Source organism: Plectrocnemia conspersa, unplaced genomic scaffold, assembly GCF_051122295.1.
Source record: "Plectrocnemia conspersa isolate PC_06_02 unplaced genomic scaffold, ASM5112229v1 ptg000013l, whole genome shotgun sequence".
In the NCBI taxonomy this organism is placed as follows: Eukaryota; Metazoa; Arthropoda; class Insecta; order Trichoptera; family Polycentropodidae; genus Plectrocnemia; species Plectrocnemia conspersa.
The window spans coordinates 9,005,033-9,021,228 of NW_028277177.1; the positions used below are offsets into that span (position 1 = coordinate 9,005,033).

Sequence of the window (16,196 nt, forward strand, 5' to 3'; positions counted from 1 at the left end):
GCCGCGCCTGATACATGCATGGCGGTGAGATAATTTCCTTTTCGATCGCTCGCGTGTGACGAGAGTGACGAGAGTGAGTGAGAGATAAGAGCATGCGGTCAGCATGCTCTTATCTCTCAACACGCAAGCGATCGAGAGGAAAAGTATTTCACCGTCCACCCCTGATATTTATATATATTATTATATATTTAAAATATCTTTTAATTATAAATGGAATGAGTAACATTAAAACACAGCATTTAATTAAAATATGGTTTTAACGTATTTCGTGAACATATTTTTATAATTTTAATACGTGGTACTATAATATTAATTTTAATTATTGCTGTTCTATATTATACAATATGTATACTTATGTTAAACGTAATTCCATTTTAAGTCTTCATTATTTCTTTCTAGAGAGCAGTACAAGATTAAAACGCGAGGAGAAAGGGCGATTGTCTGGGGCATAAAATTAAATTGGGCGCTAAATCAAGAATGGGGATAGTAAGAGGATTTAAAATTACACGTAGGTTGGCTTCACTATTATTTTATAATAATTATTCACGAAATACAAATAATAAAGATCTATATTTATATAAATAAATTATTTTTAATAAATATAAAAAGTATGTATAATATTGGAAGATGAGCCACTTGTCATTTCTGAGGCAGCATAATGACTCACAATCGAATCTCGTATCTTCAATAACGATTAAGACAAAAAAGGAACATCAGTGGCCGTCCAAGTGTCAAATCTTAATTGCCTCAAATGCGGTTTCCTGTCCAGATAAACGCCGTTGCTAATAGGGAATCGTGTTGGCGTTGCTTCGAAATTACTGTTAACATTTCACTCGGTTCTCCTTTGTTCTATCCGTTGAATTGTTAAGGTACGTCCAGAATCCGAGTCTTTGTCTGAATAACGTTCGCGCGATGCACTTGTTTAGGTGTTTTATGCTTTGCCTTTAGTAAACTAAGGCTTGGAAACGTAACGGCTTCTGCTTTTACCCGAAGAGCGTATGGTAATATAATATACACAAGAGGCGTGTATTGATCACGAAATCTGTTCCAGAGTGCGTTTCTGAATACCTACTAGTTTTCAAGAACGGAGCAACGGAATCTAATAAACGCTCGGAATGGTTAAAGTTAACAATGGTTCATGAAACACATTAAAACTAGAATGTAGCACGCTTTTCAGCTTTTATTACAGCGCGGTTTATGGCTAAACCTCAAAAAGTCGATAAAAATGTAGTGGAAATCAATATGTTATTCATGAGCTAAATATGAGTTTAGCTGTACTAATATGTATTATTTTGTAACAAAAACTACGCTTTATTAATTTATAATCAACTATAAGTTATTTATATTAGTAAATTGCAAAAATGAATAAATAAATTTAAACATACAGATGAAATTTAATAAAAAATATATGTGTAAATATATAATTAAAAAATGAGTATTACAACACAAAGGTGTTGTAATACTCATTTTTTTAATTTCATTTCCCTTAAATTTTTACATCTGCGGATTATCCTAGGGATGCTTCAATATTACATAAACCTACAGCTTCGTGAAATATTATTATTAAATATATTTATTTATTATTTTATTTTATTAATTTATTTAGCTTAATAGCTAATCTTTACATCTAACAAATTTAGTAAACATATATAAAAATATATAAAAAATACATAACAGAAAGAAAAAATAAAAATATACAATAATAAAGTCTTAATATTATAATTTATTTCTATATGTACGAAGGTGTTTTTTTATTCCATTTATGAAACCCGTTATATTTTTGCTGTTTCGGATTTCTCTTGGAAGACTATTATATAAATCAAAACCTCCGTACATAACTCCCCTAGCCGTACTCGTTTTCTTATACTTAATTATCTTTAAATTTTCTCTATTTCTAGTATTATATTTATGTACATCTTTATTTCTTATTAAATACTTATTAAAATATTCTGGTAACATATTATTTTCTAACTTATATATAAATACTAAAACATTCATACTCAATATTTCTTGAACATTCAACCATTCTAATCTATCAATCATACTTTTACAATTAGTTAATCTATTTTTATTTAAGATTACTCTCATTGCCCTATTTTGTAATTTTTGCAACATTTGTTTATCTAATTTATTTAACATATTTTATAGTGTTGCACAATAATTAAAATGGGGCAATATTATACTATTGTAAATTATTTTTTTTGTATTTATACTTAATATATTTCTTAATCTAGATAATAAACCTATTTTTCTACTAATTTTTTTTAATATGTAATTACAATGTTCTTTAAAATTTAATTTTGTAACAACAATTACTCCTAAATATTTAATATTATCCACTATTTCTAAACTAGAGTTATTTATTACTATTTTGGTACTATTATCTAACACATTTTTATAATTAATAAACATACATTTAGTTTTATTCTCATTTAATTTAAGTACATTATTCTTTAACCATATTTCTAATATACTTAATTCATTATTTAAATTATTTACAATTTCTTTAATGTTATCACCTATGCAATACATTAATGTGTCATCCGCAAATAGATGAATTTTACATTTTTTCACGTTATTAACTATATCATTAATATACAAAACAAATAACAATGGTCCCAATTTAGACCCTTGTGGTACTCCATAGACACTAATTTCTCTTCAGAATTTACATTATTTATTTTAACTTTTTGTTTTCTTTTATATAAGTAATTATTAAACCATCTTAAAACTATATCACTTATACTTATACTCTCCAATTTCTTTAACATTATTTTTCTGTCTATTGTTTCGAAGGCTCTCTTGAAATCCAAGAAAACTGCTCCAATGATTTTGTTTGTATCCTTAGCCAACAGCCAATTATTTATCACTACTTGTAATGCAGTATACAATATACCAACAATGTTTCTTATTAAAATACTTTATAGGTAACATATTTAAAAATACAAAATATTTTTATATAATTATTCTTATTTTATAATCTCATTGAGTTACATTCTCTAATTATTTTAAAGTAACTGACATACATATATATTAGTTTAATTAAAAAAATACGGTGTGAATATATGGAAAGATTCTGTAAAATAATTCTTTATTTAGTTAAAGAAAATTTTCATATTAATAACTTTAATATTTTATTAATATATAGTATATATCATACATCGAAGATTTGCTAAACAATCTACGTGATAATGTTCATGCAGTTTTCAATTTGATGTAAATATGTTTTGCAACAATAATATATTAGTAAACATGTTATGTAAACAGCTTTACTAATCATAAACGTATCAACGATAACTCACTTGAATGCGAACGTTATCTGAAATTAATCGAACAATAATAATTATTTTTCCGAGTCTTTATTCGCCAAAATAAATAATTATTTAGAACACGTCAGCTTTTTGTTAAATATATTTTCTTTTCACATTTCTTATCTCTGCATTAATTGAGCATAATTCACGTTAATGGTACGTATAGTATCTTTCTCGTTCTACGTCAATGAAGAATCGTGCGGTAAACAAAAAATAGCTTGACATTGTTTATATGACCGACACAAACAATAAGAATGATGTCTTTTATAATATTATATCAGCAATTGCGCAGAATTGGATTAACCTGGAGGTTAATAATATTTCTTCCTCTTTCTTTTATACGAAGAAAATACACTCTAACGAGGAAGAGATTGTCTATAAGCCACTTTACTGAAAGATAAAAGTGACTTATAAACCGCATTGTGTACGGCAGAAAATATGGTATACCAATAAAATAAAATTGTCAGCCTTTCCGTTATTCATTACAGCGAAAGCATCGTTTCTAATATTAGATGTTTCACTTCTTTGTTCATACATATGTTCAAAAACATCTCTCATATAAACACAAAACAATTATGTTTATTTTCGCAGTTAATTTTAACGCTGACAGCTTGAAACTTTGGTAAACAACTGACGTGTTTTTGGTCACATATAATTACAACACTGTCTCGGAATTTTTTTAATTCTTTGACACGGCTGCTTTTTGATGCCACGTTACTGCCAAGCTTTCCGAAGGCTGCAGGTTTTTCCTTCGTCAGGTTTAGGCTCTCCGAGAGACGCTCTCTTGATCACGTAGTCCTCTCTCAGGCGATAACATAAATATAAATGCATGTTTTCTTGCACTATAATAAATATTATATTTATAGTCGAACGCTGAGTTTCAATGTGCATTAAAAATATGCGAAAGTCTATTTCCGCATAGCCTTGAATTTAGACACTTGTACCAATATGTTTACTACTGACTGAAAAAAATACATTAGCTTGATCTACGATATACGACTTGTTTTCGAAAGATTGAAATTCGTGCAATTCGTGCAATCCAAAAAGCGAAACGTTAAAAATATCTACAATACTAATATATTTTTCAAAAGGTCATCCTTAAAAAAATGATACACAATTGGAACAAAAAAATAAAGTCCAGTTATGGTAAAATGACAATAACTATATTTATTAAAACATAATTTCAAGACACTTTCGATCGTTGATAAATTAATATGAGCCATATGTAGTACTGAAAATGCCAACTAGAACTAGCATTGTTTACCATTCACTAGAACGATTATATTGTAACGTGATGTATTTTTGGTATACGTATTTTTTCTGCAGCATCAATGATATCTATAGCATCGAAAAGCGAACAATAATATAATATATACGCAGTATGATTGAAATCATATATTGAACTTTTAACTAAATCTTACTGAAAATGCACAATTATTTTTATCAATCGTGTAATTCTCATCGATTTTTATATTTTATGAATGCTTAAAACTCTTAGTAATATGTTAATGATAATGAAAACAAAACACATTTCAAGTTATTGTGATCTATAAAGATATACAATAACACCATTAAAATTATTATAGTAAACATTAAAATAAAATATCATTTTTTTTATGGTAAATATAAAATTTAAAATCGAAATTTGCCTTATTATATAATATAAAAAAAGGTTTAAAACTTATATCTGGTGTTTGTGTTCTAAAACACCTGCACCAAAAGTCACAATTTAGAGGTCACCATAACAACCGCTTGAACAACGAAATAAATCTATCACATTAAATTATCTTATCACGCAAGTAAATATCACATATTATCAGGACCGCTGAGAACGAACCCGGGTCCTGAGAAAATTATTATTCCGGGCCTCAGAGCGTTCTCCGTGAATTTTTGTCTTCTGAGAAGTGATAATTGTTTTTGCGCTTTGATATTTTCATATTTTTATCGTGATTTCGTGACTAAAATGATCTAGATCTTATTGTCTCTTACAACATGCTTAGTTTAGTTTAATCTGGTAATGACTAAAAGGCAATTTTGGCAAAGCGTGCCATATATGGTCGCTTTTCTCTCAACACGTGCGAATCTATTTACGTAACCAAAAACGATCTTCGTTTCGCACGCTTCCCGTTGCGCGACCTTCTCTCTTCAAATATAAATACACGCACGCATAATAAAAAGAGCAAAACGGAACAAAAGAAAAGAAGGAAGGAGTATAATAGTGTATGTGCACATATTGCACCATTGTCGTTTTGCTTCAGCTTCTGGTTCGCGTGTGAATCGCCGCGGTCACTGTGTGTTGCCCAGCACGTATTGCCCAGATAAAAATAATACGCACACAGCAACTTGCAAATGTGTGTATATATGTGCGTATGTGAGTGACTTGACACATACACTTATAAATGGCATGATGTCGTTGCACACGTAATTCATTATATTTTATAATCAATCAGTTTATTGTGACTCATTTATTCAATAATTAATTCTGACTGTGTGTAACTTGCATTTTGTGAAATTTGCATTTGCGTCAATTGTGGATAAACAGAATTTGATGTAATAATAATTTATTAATGTCGTTGGCCAATCTGTAGACAACTGTGCAAATAGTGGTTTGTGGGGTGCAAGGCGCGTTGTTTCTGTCGCGACGCGTGATGTGTCCATTTATTGCGAAATATGCAATATTTTAAAAACAAATTGCCTTTTGGCTGTCACGCAATGATAATTTAGCTTAATGTAACCAAAAATATCTGACATATTTTCTTCTGACAAGATTTAAGGGTATATAATTTGAATTAATGTACAATGGAACACAGTTGGTTGCGAAAGCATATGTTTCAACTTCTTCCCCCGAGTAAAAGTCAGGGTTTTTGCCTTCTTGTTCGCGTAGGACATTGACTTTTGCGGCAGGACCGTCATATAAGGCTTGAAGGACCAGCGAAACAGTCGGATTAATTTAAATATTTTATTTTATTTTTCTACATACTTTAAAATACATATGCTTATCCTGCAAGCGAGTTTCTCAAACATTAATGTTATAAGAACGAGCGGGACACTCGCACTCAGGTTGTTCCAGGCATTTTTATAATAGGCCTTTCTATGGAGATATAACTATCTTAAAGAATTAACCAGGAGTCTAAGCCATCTCGTTCTTTTTAAGTCGACGATAGCAAAACACAGAAAACAGCTCTTGAATGGCGCGTCTCTAAGGGTCTGAGTCCCCGTATAATTTTCTCTGAAACTTTGTCCTTTATGTCCGTTCTTACAAATTGTATTTTTTGTTAACTATTAAAATTTAAAAACATATTGAATTGCGTTCAATCGAAATGAACCCAAAATCCCTAAAGTAGCAATCACAGTAATACTTAACACAGAAAAAATGGAGTTGTGACAATGGTCTAAAAATGACCGATTTATATATACATCATATATAAAGCTGATCATGGAGGATTCTGTTGTTTCTTTAGTCTTGTGGCGATGCTCAAATAAAAATTGTCCGTACATAAATATTGATTAAATTTAACACGAATATGAATTAGCTGTAAATTAATAGCTTAAAATAATTTAAAACGCAACAATAATCCATGGAACTCAATTAAATTATACTTTTTTACAGATAGTGCATATTTTTAAAGCGTTTATGTGTATGTTATTATCAATTTATGATTGTTTATTAACATATTAACAAAGATTGTAATAAGCACCATCTAAAAGCAAATAATCTGGGATTAATAAATATCTTTTTGGACAAATCAGCGTTAATATCTTAAAATTAGCATTTTTAATAAATTGCTAGCTTGTTTTATTTGACCGGCTATTACTAAAACACTACAAAAATAAAAAAAAGCCTGTTCATGTTCGTAATTAGCAGATATAAATGCACAAAGCACAAAAAAATATGCTGGCAAGCAAAAAATGCATACAAACACGAGAGCTAATAATATATGCACATCTAAAAAAGTATATTGTACTTGTTTATTATCTTCTTTGAAATGAATAAATTTTAATTTTGAGATTAACGCTTTTGTGATGTGTTATTTTTTAATGGATTATTTAAAAAAATTTTAGTATAATATTTTCACAAATTCTAACACACAACAGAATATTTTATCCAAATTAAACTAATTCCAATAATTTAGATATTCGTTGTATATTTTTTATTTATTTAACACTATGTATTAATCAATTTTATTTATTATTTAAACAATTTTATAAAAAATGTATTACAAATATCCTCATATCTTCAGACTCATAAACGAATTATTATATAATACATATATTATTATATTTTAGCTATAAGTGTATATTCCTATATGTTCATCACTACATATTTACAACTTCTAAACTAGTTAAAATTTAATTTTAAATTTGACGTTGATATTATAAAATATTTATACTTTAATACACAACTTTCTAGGGTACCACAAAAGCGAGGATTTGCTTTGAAACATTTTAAATTTAATAAATGAGCGTTAAAAAAGTAACGAAGAAAATAACAAATTGTTTCTGAAAGCGAACATATTAATCAAAACTTTTTAAAACCATCCACAGCAACACAAACGCAAATTTTAACATGTCTCCAATTGTAAAGAGCCAAACAATGGCTCGCTTTTGCATGCATAAAAAAACGAAAGTCCTAGCTTTAAAACATGGTTCTCTTAAATCTTCTTAACTCGCTCTGTTGCAATTTTAATTAATAAATCTTAACAAACATTTATATATTTTTCGGAATGTAGATATAATTTAGTTTGAATATGTGAAGATTTAGCCACACTGCACTTATTTATAAAACTGTGAAGATTTAGCCACACTGTATTTATAAAAGCATTTAACGATCGCTGCTGATTTATTTGATGCGCTTTTAACGTGTATGCGCGACAAGTGATTTCTCACGGTCAATGCGTATTTGCATCAAATGCTTTCTAGCTATATCCAAATAATATTTAGCCTAAAATATGTTTTAAACTTTTGATTTACCGAATAACATTCGTGCATAATCTGCGTTGAGTTTAATATTACTTAACGATTATAAAATAAATGGATTCCTCATGCACCAACTTTTCACTGAATATTAAAAATTTGTTCATCACACTATTAAGAGATTTGAAGTTTTGTTTCTGTTAAAATTATAAAGTGACCGTCGAAGTGTAGCTCATCATATACTACAATCGACTTTAATATGTCTGACCCGATCAAGAAGGATCTGTTACATAGCTCGGAACTTGCTACTCCACTTATTTATGCACTTTATTTACCAATGAATTTTGATAGGATTAATCTCTTAAAATAAATGATGAAACGCTGTTTAAATTTGGATGATAGTTTTAATGAAGCAGCCGTGTTTATATTTTTTTTAGCTATTTTAAAGTTTTGATTTGACTATAATCGTCCACATAATATGTAATAAATAATATTTTTAATATTATATATCTCAATCAATAATTATCATTTCGTTATCGATTAAAAATCAAAACGAACAATATGCATGTTGCAATTATTGTACGACAATCACTTTGTGCAACGTCAAATAAAAAATCACATCCCACATTATATTTTATACAGACATGACTCAATACTGAATCGGACACTTTTCGTTTTCTTTATCACTGACAAGGCTACTTGCGAAATGTTCGTTTTAAATAATAAAAATCATTCTCGGTTATTGCACTTCGAGATTAAATTTCGCATTGTTGTATTATAGTTCGATGTTTTTTTTTTATGTTCTTTGGAAAAATGTAAAAATCGCTTTAATTACATTCATTGTTATACAAAACGAAAATGAATCACGTTGACCGTAAAAGTGTCAATTAAAAATACGTACACGTATTTTCGGCAGTAAAAGTGTAATAAAGATAAAGCGAACGTGTGCCGTTAAAATATTTAGTAATTGTTGTATTAATTAATTATTAATTATTCGACACATTATCAGGTTAATGGTTATGCATATGTCATCTTGAAATATAAAGCCTAAATGCAATATGAAATATCCTGAAAATGTATTAAAATATTCTCGACATATATTAATATTTCTCAATAGAATAAAGACATGTTATGCGAACAACATTATGTTAACATATAATGCAGAGATAACATTTTTCATCAAAAAGTTTCAGTAGTCATAATAAAATAAAATTCAGAAATATGAATTATTCACACAATAAAAAATATAAATGTCACACAATTTCATTTTCAAGGTCATTAACGCCGGCAAAATATTCATACCATCTAGGCGGATATTTTCTGGAAAGGTTTTCTTCAACTAAGGATTTAGGAGTGACTTTCGAAGAACGTTGGAAATTTAGCCAGCACATTGCAGAGACTCATAGCAAATCCTTAAAAATGCTCGGTTTTATCTTGAGAAATGCGCGTTACTTCAGGAATACTTTAGTATTGCGCACTCTTTATGATACTCTAGTCCGCAGCATACTAGAAACTAGCTCCATCATTTGGATCCCAGGCGTAATGAGTCAATGTAATGAATTGAAGCTGGAAAAAGTACAACGTAAATTTCTTCGATATTTATACTTGAAGGAATACGGGTATTATCCGTTCTTGTTTCCCAGTGCTTTTATTTTGGGAGCCCTGTGTTTATGTAATTAAACACTTCTGGAAATTGCTCAAGGGCATCGTAGACAATCCTTCAGTGCTCGAGCAGCTTCAAATGTGGGCTCCTGAAGGTGGTTATAGTTCTCGGTCTCGTCCACTATTCTTGCCTGTTAAATCTAGAACTGGAGCACTTGCCAACTCTTCTCTGGCCAAGGCTATTTATCTGCTCAATTCTGTCGATAGTAATATTGACATTTTCTCTTGCACATATGGAGTTTTGATTCAGTTCGTATGGGACAATGCACACCTGTTGTGGTGATTTATGTCTGTTGTTTTGTCTTGTTTATATTTGTATGTATTATGATGTATTAGTACTTTTGACTATCGTGACGCATTGGGTTTACCTGTCAGGTCACGATGGTTATAATTTTAATAAATAAATATCGGTTTTTATATTGCGATACAGCGTGAAAACTTTCTGTGAAATGCAAAAATATTTTTTGTATAGGTAAATCTTTACTTTTACAGAATTGGAAATATTAAAATATATAATATGATATATACTACGAGAAAAATATTAATCATCTAAGAATTAAAAATCATATACTTAAAAACTCCATGGACTACTTATGATTATCATAGCCTTATTTTTCACTCGAGATTTGATTTAATCACCTCATATTCAGACTGCTGTTATTGAATAATCGGGCATGTGCCCTTTCTGCATTTAGCAATTCAATTGAAACGACATGTGCGCGAACTAAAATGCTCTTATTATTAGAAAATTGTCTGTAAGTGGACTGACAATGACGTCAAGAGCCTCTGGCTGTTCTTTTTTAATACCGACAAACATTAATATAGATATTGACGTCAATAAACAGAACACAACGGAGGTTAATATTATTAATCTTATTTAAAACAAATTGCTTACTTATGTGTTCACCCTATATTCACATTTTCTGTTACCAGAATTCGTTTGTAAAAAAAGAGAAATTTCTGTCCACTTGTCATTAAAACAACATATGCTTTATTTTAATTTTATGATTAAAATTTAGTAAATTCTAGCCAATTTATCATATCATAGCTTGACTAATATATATTGAAGGTTACTCAAATGCATCTATAGAGAAAACCTTAAAATTTAAACTACTAAGCTATACAAAATATTTCGGTGTTTGTTATGAAAAGCTAAAAATGCAATCAAAGATAAACTGTTTTTAATTAACGTTTTTATGTATTGTTGCACTAAAATAATAATGAAAAATATATGTAACATCAGAATGTTTACGTACCAAATAAATTATATTGACTAAAGCTATTGAATTAAAAAAATAATTTTAATATTTGCTAAGAGATATTTATATATATTAATAAAAAAAATGCTCGTATTGCAAAACACTCGTAAATCAAGTTACTCGCAATACGAGGTTCCGCTATATTTGCATACAATCAAAATAAGTCGCAAAACTCTCAATATTTCAACAAGGCCAGATATAAGCTACACATAAAAAGAAATCTAATTTCACACATTCAATCCCAACATTGATTTCGCGGCATACTTACGTGTCACTGAATCGTGTTAATATCTACGGTTTCGCATTAAAATATATATGTATATGCATTACTTACGTGTGAATGTATAAAAACCGCTTTTCGATCCGGTTTTTTATTGTTAACGTCGATTTTAAGCCGTCTCGGAAAATCAGAACCGTTGACAAGCCATCAAACGGAAGCCATATTGAAAACATACATTCACAAACGTATACCTACATTCGCGATAATGTATCGCGCAAAAACAAGCTCGTGCTGAGAGTGTATGGGCGGCTTATCGCTGCGAATAAATGCGCATAACAAGCTTGATCCTTTCGGCAACATTCATGCTTGTACTCAATATTCTATTTGATAAGATATTTTTTTTTTTATTTATTTATTTATTAAAATTATAACCATCGTGACCTGACAGGCAAACCTAATGCGTCACGATAGTCAAAAAAACAACAGACACAAATCACCTCAACAGGTGTGCATTGTCCCATACGAATTGAACCAAAACTCCATAAGTGCAAGAGAAAATGTCAATATTACTATGGACAGAATTGAGCAGATAAATGGCCTTGGCCAGAGAAGAGTTGGCAAGTGCTCCAGTTCTACACTTAACAGGCAAGAATAGTGGACGCGACCGAGAACTATATCCACCTTCAGGAGCCCACATTTGAAGCTGCTCGAGCACTGAAGGATTGTCTACGATGCCCTTGAGCAATTTCCAGAAGTGTTTAATTACATAAACACTTCTGCGAGTCGACAAAGAAACGTATCCCAGGGCTCCCAAAATAAAAGCACTGGGAAACAAGAACGGATAATACCCGTATTCCTTCAAGTATAAATATCGAAGAAATTTACGTTGTACTTTTTCCAGCTTCAATTCATTACATTGACTCATTACGCCTGGGATCCAAATGATGGAGCTAGTTTCTAGTATGCTGCGGACTAGAGTATCATAAAGAGTGCGCAATACTAAAGTATTCCTGAAGTAACGCGCATTTCTCAAGATAAAACCGAGCATTTTTAAGGATTTGCTATGAGTCTCTGCAATGTGCTGGCTAAATTTCCAACGTTCTTCGAAAGTCACTCCTAAATCCTTAGTTGAAGAAAACCTTTCCAGAAAATATCCACCTAGATGGTATGAATATTTTGCCGGCGTTAACGACCTTGAAAATGAAATTGTGTGACATTTCTTTACACTGAAAGGCAATTAGTTATAGCAAGCCCATTTCCATATAGAGTTGAGATCCTCCTGTAGGTCGAGGGAATCAGAAATCGAATGCATTTTCTTGTAAATTTTCAAGTCATCTGCATATAATAAAAAATCACATAATATAAAGCTGTTTTTCATTAAGCAGATTTTTTACTTGATCAACATCACTGCAATTTTCTCTAGTATGACGTGGTAAAGAATAGCATAGCAGCTTTGTGCTTGCAGTTCGTTTTTAAAATAATTTTCCAATTTTATCTCGTTGAGAGCTAAAACAATCGGTTTTCAGACACACAATATTTTTTTTTCTAGGCTCATCAAAAACATTTAGTTCCATAATCCTTAATTACAATTTCTCCGTTATTCAAAATAATTGATAACCCTACTCTTTAGATGCATTGTTAATAATTTAATTGGACATTGTCATCGCTCCTTAAAAAAATAACGGAACCATCTGATATGGCCTGTCAATTAATGACTCACTTTCTTCGTTGTCGTTTATATTATGAAAGAGCTCTTGAAGGGTTTAAAATTACGCTGAATTAATTCAGATTTAAGATCTGGATATCGAATTTATGCGGGCATTGAATTTAATGACAAAAAAGTTATAAGGTGGAAACGATCTCAAGGTATCTAATTTAATATGATATTTAAAATTATTAGAAGCAAATAACTTATTATCAAGATAATTATTGATCAGAATAACATTGAAATATATTTACAAATATGTACTTAAAAAAATATATATTACTTTATACAGGAGTTGCGGTGATATAATATATTTTTTTAAACCTATGCTTAATTAATCTTTGAGAAAATATATATACTTGGTTATTTTATATTCACTTAAATATTATTATATAGCAACGTTTCCTAATTAAATTTAGTAATGAAACCCTTTTCTATATATTATAAAATAATGCGATAAATACAACTATCAAACTCTAGTTGACATACGATCGCTTTTTGTGAGATCATATATTCCTCTACTATCTTACATGAGTTATTAAGATAAAAAAATTGTGTAATGCCCAATGCTACATTACCAATTACAAATAATAATAAAAAACGCCGTAAATTATTTAAAAAATCGTAAATCATTTAACTTAATGTGTAACAACAATGTGAATAAAAAATATCTAGAAAAATAATTAATCTATTTTTATCAATTATTAATGTAATTTTAATTTATAATTGCTAATTAAAAATGCATTAATTTTAATTTCTGTTACGGGATTTGACTAGCTGTGTATCAATAATATTGATATGATATGTGATCGTTCGGCAAATTAGTCAATGTTTCTTTAAGACACTAAAAAATAAGAAAGCGTAAAAAAACTTTTAATTTTAATTAATACAATCCTTATTATCACACGCTTTGAAATGCTTCCGTGAAAACATTTTCGTGGCATCAAGCAGAGCAGAGAGGACAACGCATTCATCAAGCTTTCGTCCTTAGCCGGCGCGCCCACGGAAGACTCCGGCTCATTTAGGGCATATTCTGGAGAGGGCTCATCAATGGCGTCCTTCACTAAGATACCAGCCGTTCGAGTTGCCTCCACGGAGCTAGGCCCTCTTTAATAGGTCAGCAAGGAGTCTGCGCCACCTCATCTTCCAGAGGAGGACGATATCAGAATGCTTCACGCTTGTCTCTAGTGACGTGTTTTATTAATAAAAAAAAGCATTTGGTAATTGCTGAAATTCCAGAAAATATTTCCGAGTTGATAAGTGCAGTTGTGAACTTTATCAATGGCTGATATTGTTTTTTATATATTTTTAATCAATATGAGTAAATTATTATAATATTTTTTTTGAGCATTCCGCAGCAAGTATAATTAAAAAATATAATTTCGTACTGATAAGATTGAAATATTTAGTGCCCTATTATTTTTTAAATTAAAATAAATAGTTTTGATTCATATTATTGTTATTTTTATAACATACAACTATGTGTCTATTTAATATTTAAATTCTTCATAATTTTACTAATATATTCGATATTTAAATAGTTGAAAGTAACGAATATTTGGAAACTTTAATCTCGATACTTACTTGAAACAGGTAGAATGTTGAAAAATATTCAATTTCTCATCCTTAATTTTATTTGATTTGATATAGATTTATCGAAGAGGTGATATATTAAATTTTTTAAGCCAAATACATAAAGATAAACCTATCCTGTTTAATTATTTTTGTATAAGATTTAGTGTAAACATTATCATTGAAGACAATGCCATTATGTAGAAATAATCTATTGCTATCTAGCGATACTAAAAAATAATTTAATTCAGCTATTATTTCATATCAACATTGCTTTTATAAAATGTCATTATCACATACTATTTCAATAACTAAGTACTAGAACCTTCTAACGTTCGATTTGTTTTATTATGTCAATCGATACATAAACATATTTTTTATTATTTTATTGTTGTTTTTCTACATACATATTTTACATACTATTGTGTTTTATTTATCAGTATATCACATTTTGTATACAATGCATATGCATATATATGTATAAACATATTATAATTTGAAATGATTTATAATAGTTCCATATTTAGTTCGATAAGATATTTATTTCTCGGCAATTTTCATTGCAGTGATGTTATCGATTTTAATTACTCGTACTTACTCATACAATTCGCTTTTGAGACGTTGAAATTTTCTACCTGTCAACTTTGACGTTTCATCAGACGTGCAAGAACTTGAGTTATTTCATCATACTTTCTCTGTCGAAGGCCCGTCGAAGAATAAAAGATACACACACAAGAAATGCGCTGACGAAATAATCTCGGTCTCTTTCAAAAAGTAGTCTTTTTGCTCCTCAAGATTTCACGGAAGAATCATCGTATGTTTGTCTTTATTGTTTGCACTTTTTAACCTTCGAAAACAATTTTGCCCGTTGGGGTTAAACATACAGTCAAAAGCTTACACATTCGCCAAATTGACCTTCCGGTTAATTATAGAACGGAAAAAATTTTTATTCTTCCTATAACTTATGTACGTGTTATCAACGTGTGCCATTGAAACGTATACGTAACGAGAAATGACCTTAGGTTTAAATTAAAATATTGCTATCTGCCCAAGAGATCCAGTTCGCTCGCAGCACTATTGACCTTACCAACGAGCAATTGAGACAATGTGGACAGTTAGTTACAGAACCTGTTTTTAATTTTCTGCTACCGACATGTCACCATCTTTAAATGATGCAACATTTAATTATTTGTCGAATCGATACATTTTTTTCTTTTTAACACAGTTCTTATCGTGTACAATTTTATATTTGCATCACGTTCTATATTCATTGCATTATTAACTAGATCAAACTAGTATGATTTTTTTTTTATATTACACTAAATTTCTATACATCGACCACGTGGTTTAAAATTAATTGCTGCAGATAAACTTGTACGTACAAGACTGATGCCGCATACTTAAATATAGAATTCGCTTGGACACTTGCTATCTTATCGTCAAGTTAATATTTTGGAATTTATTCATATTTATAAATATTTTTTTGTAGAATTGTCCATTTTAATTAATAACTCATCATGTAATAGTAATAAATTATATTATTTAAATTATTT

General features: G+C 29.7%; 1 long non-coding RNA gene across 1 annotated transcript; it reads left to right on the forward strand.

Annotated features, from left to right (window-relative positions):
- The first annotated feature begins 9,013 nt into the window (after window positions 1-9,013).
- LOC148227213 (uncharacterized) lies at window positions 9,014-15,932 on the forward strand. The gene is made up of 2 exons (XR_015812020.1): window positions 9,014-9,499; window positions 12,916-15,932. It is a non-coding gene; the product is annotated as an uncharacterized LOC148227213 (long non-coding RNA).
- The last annotated feature ends 264 nt before the right edge of the window (window positions 15,933-16,196 follow it).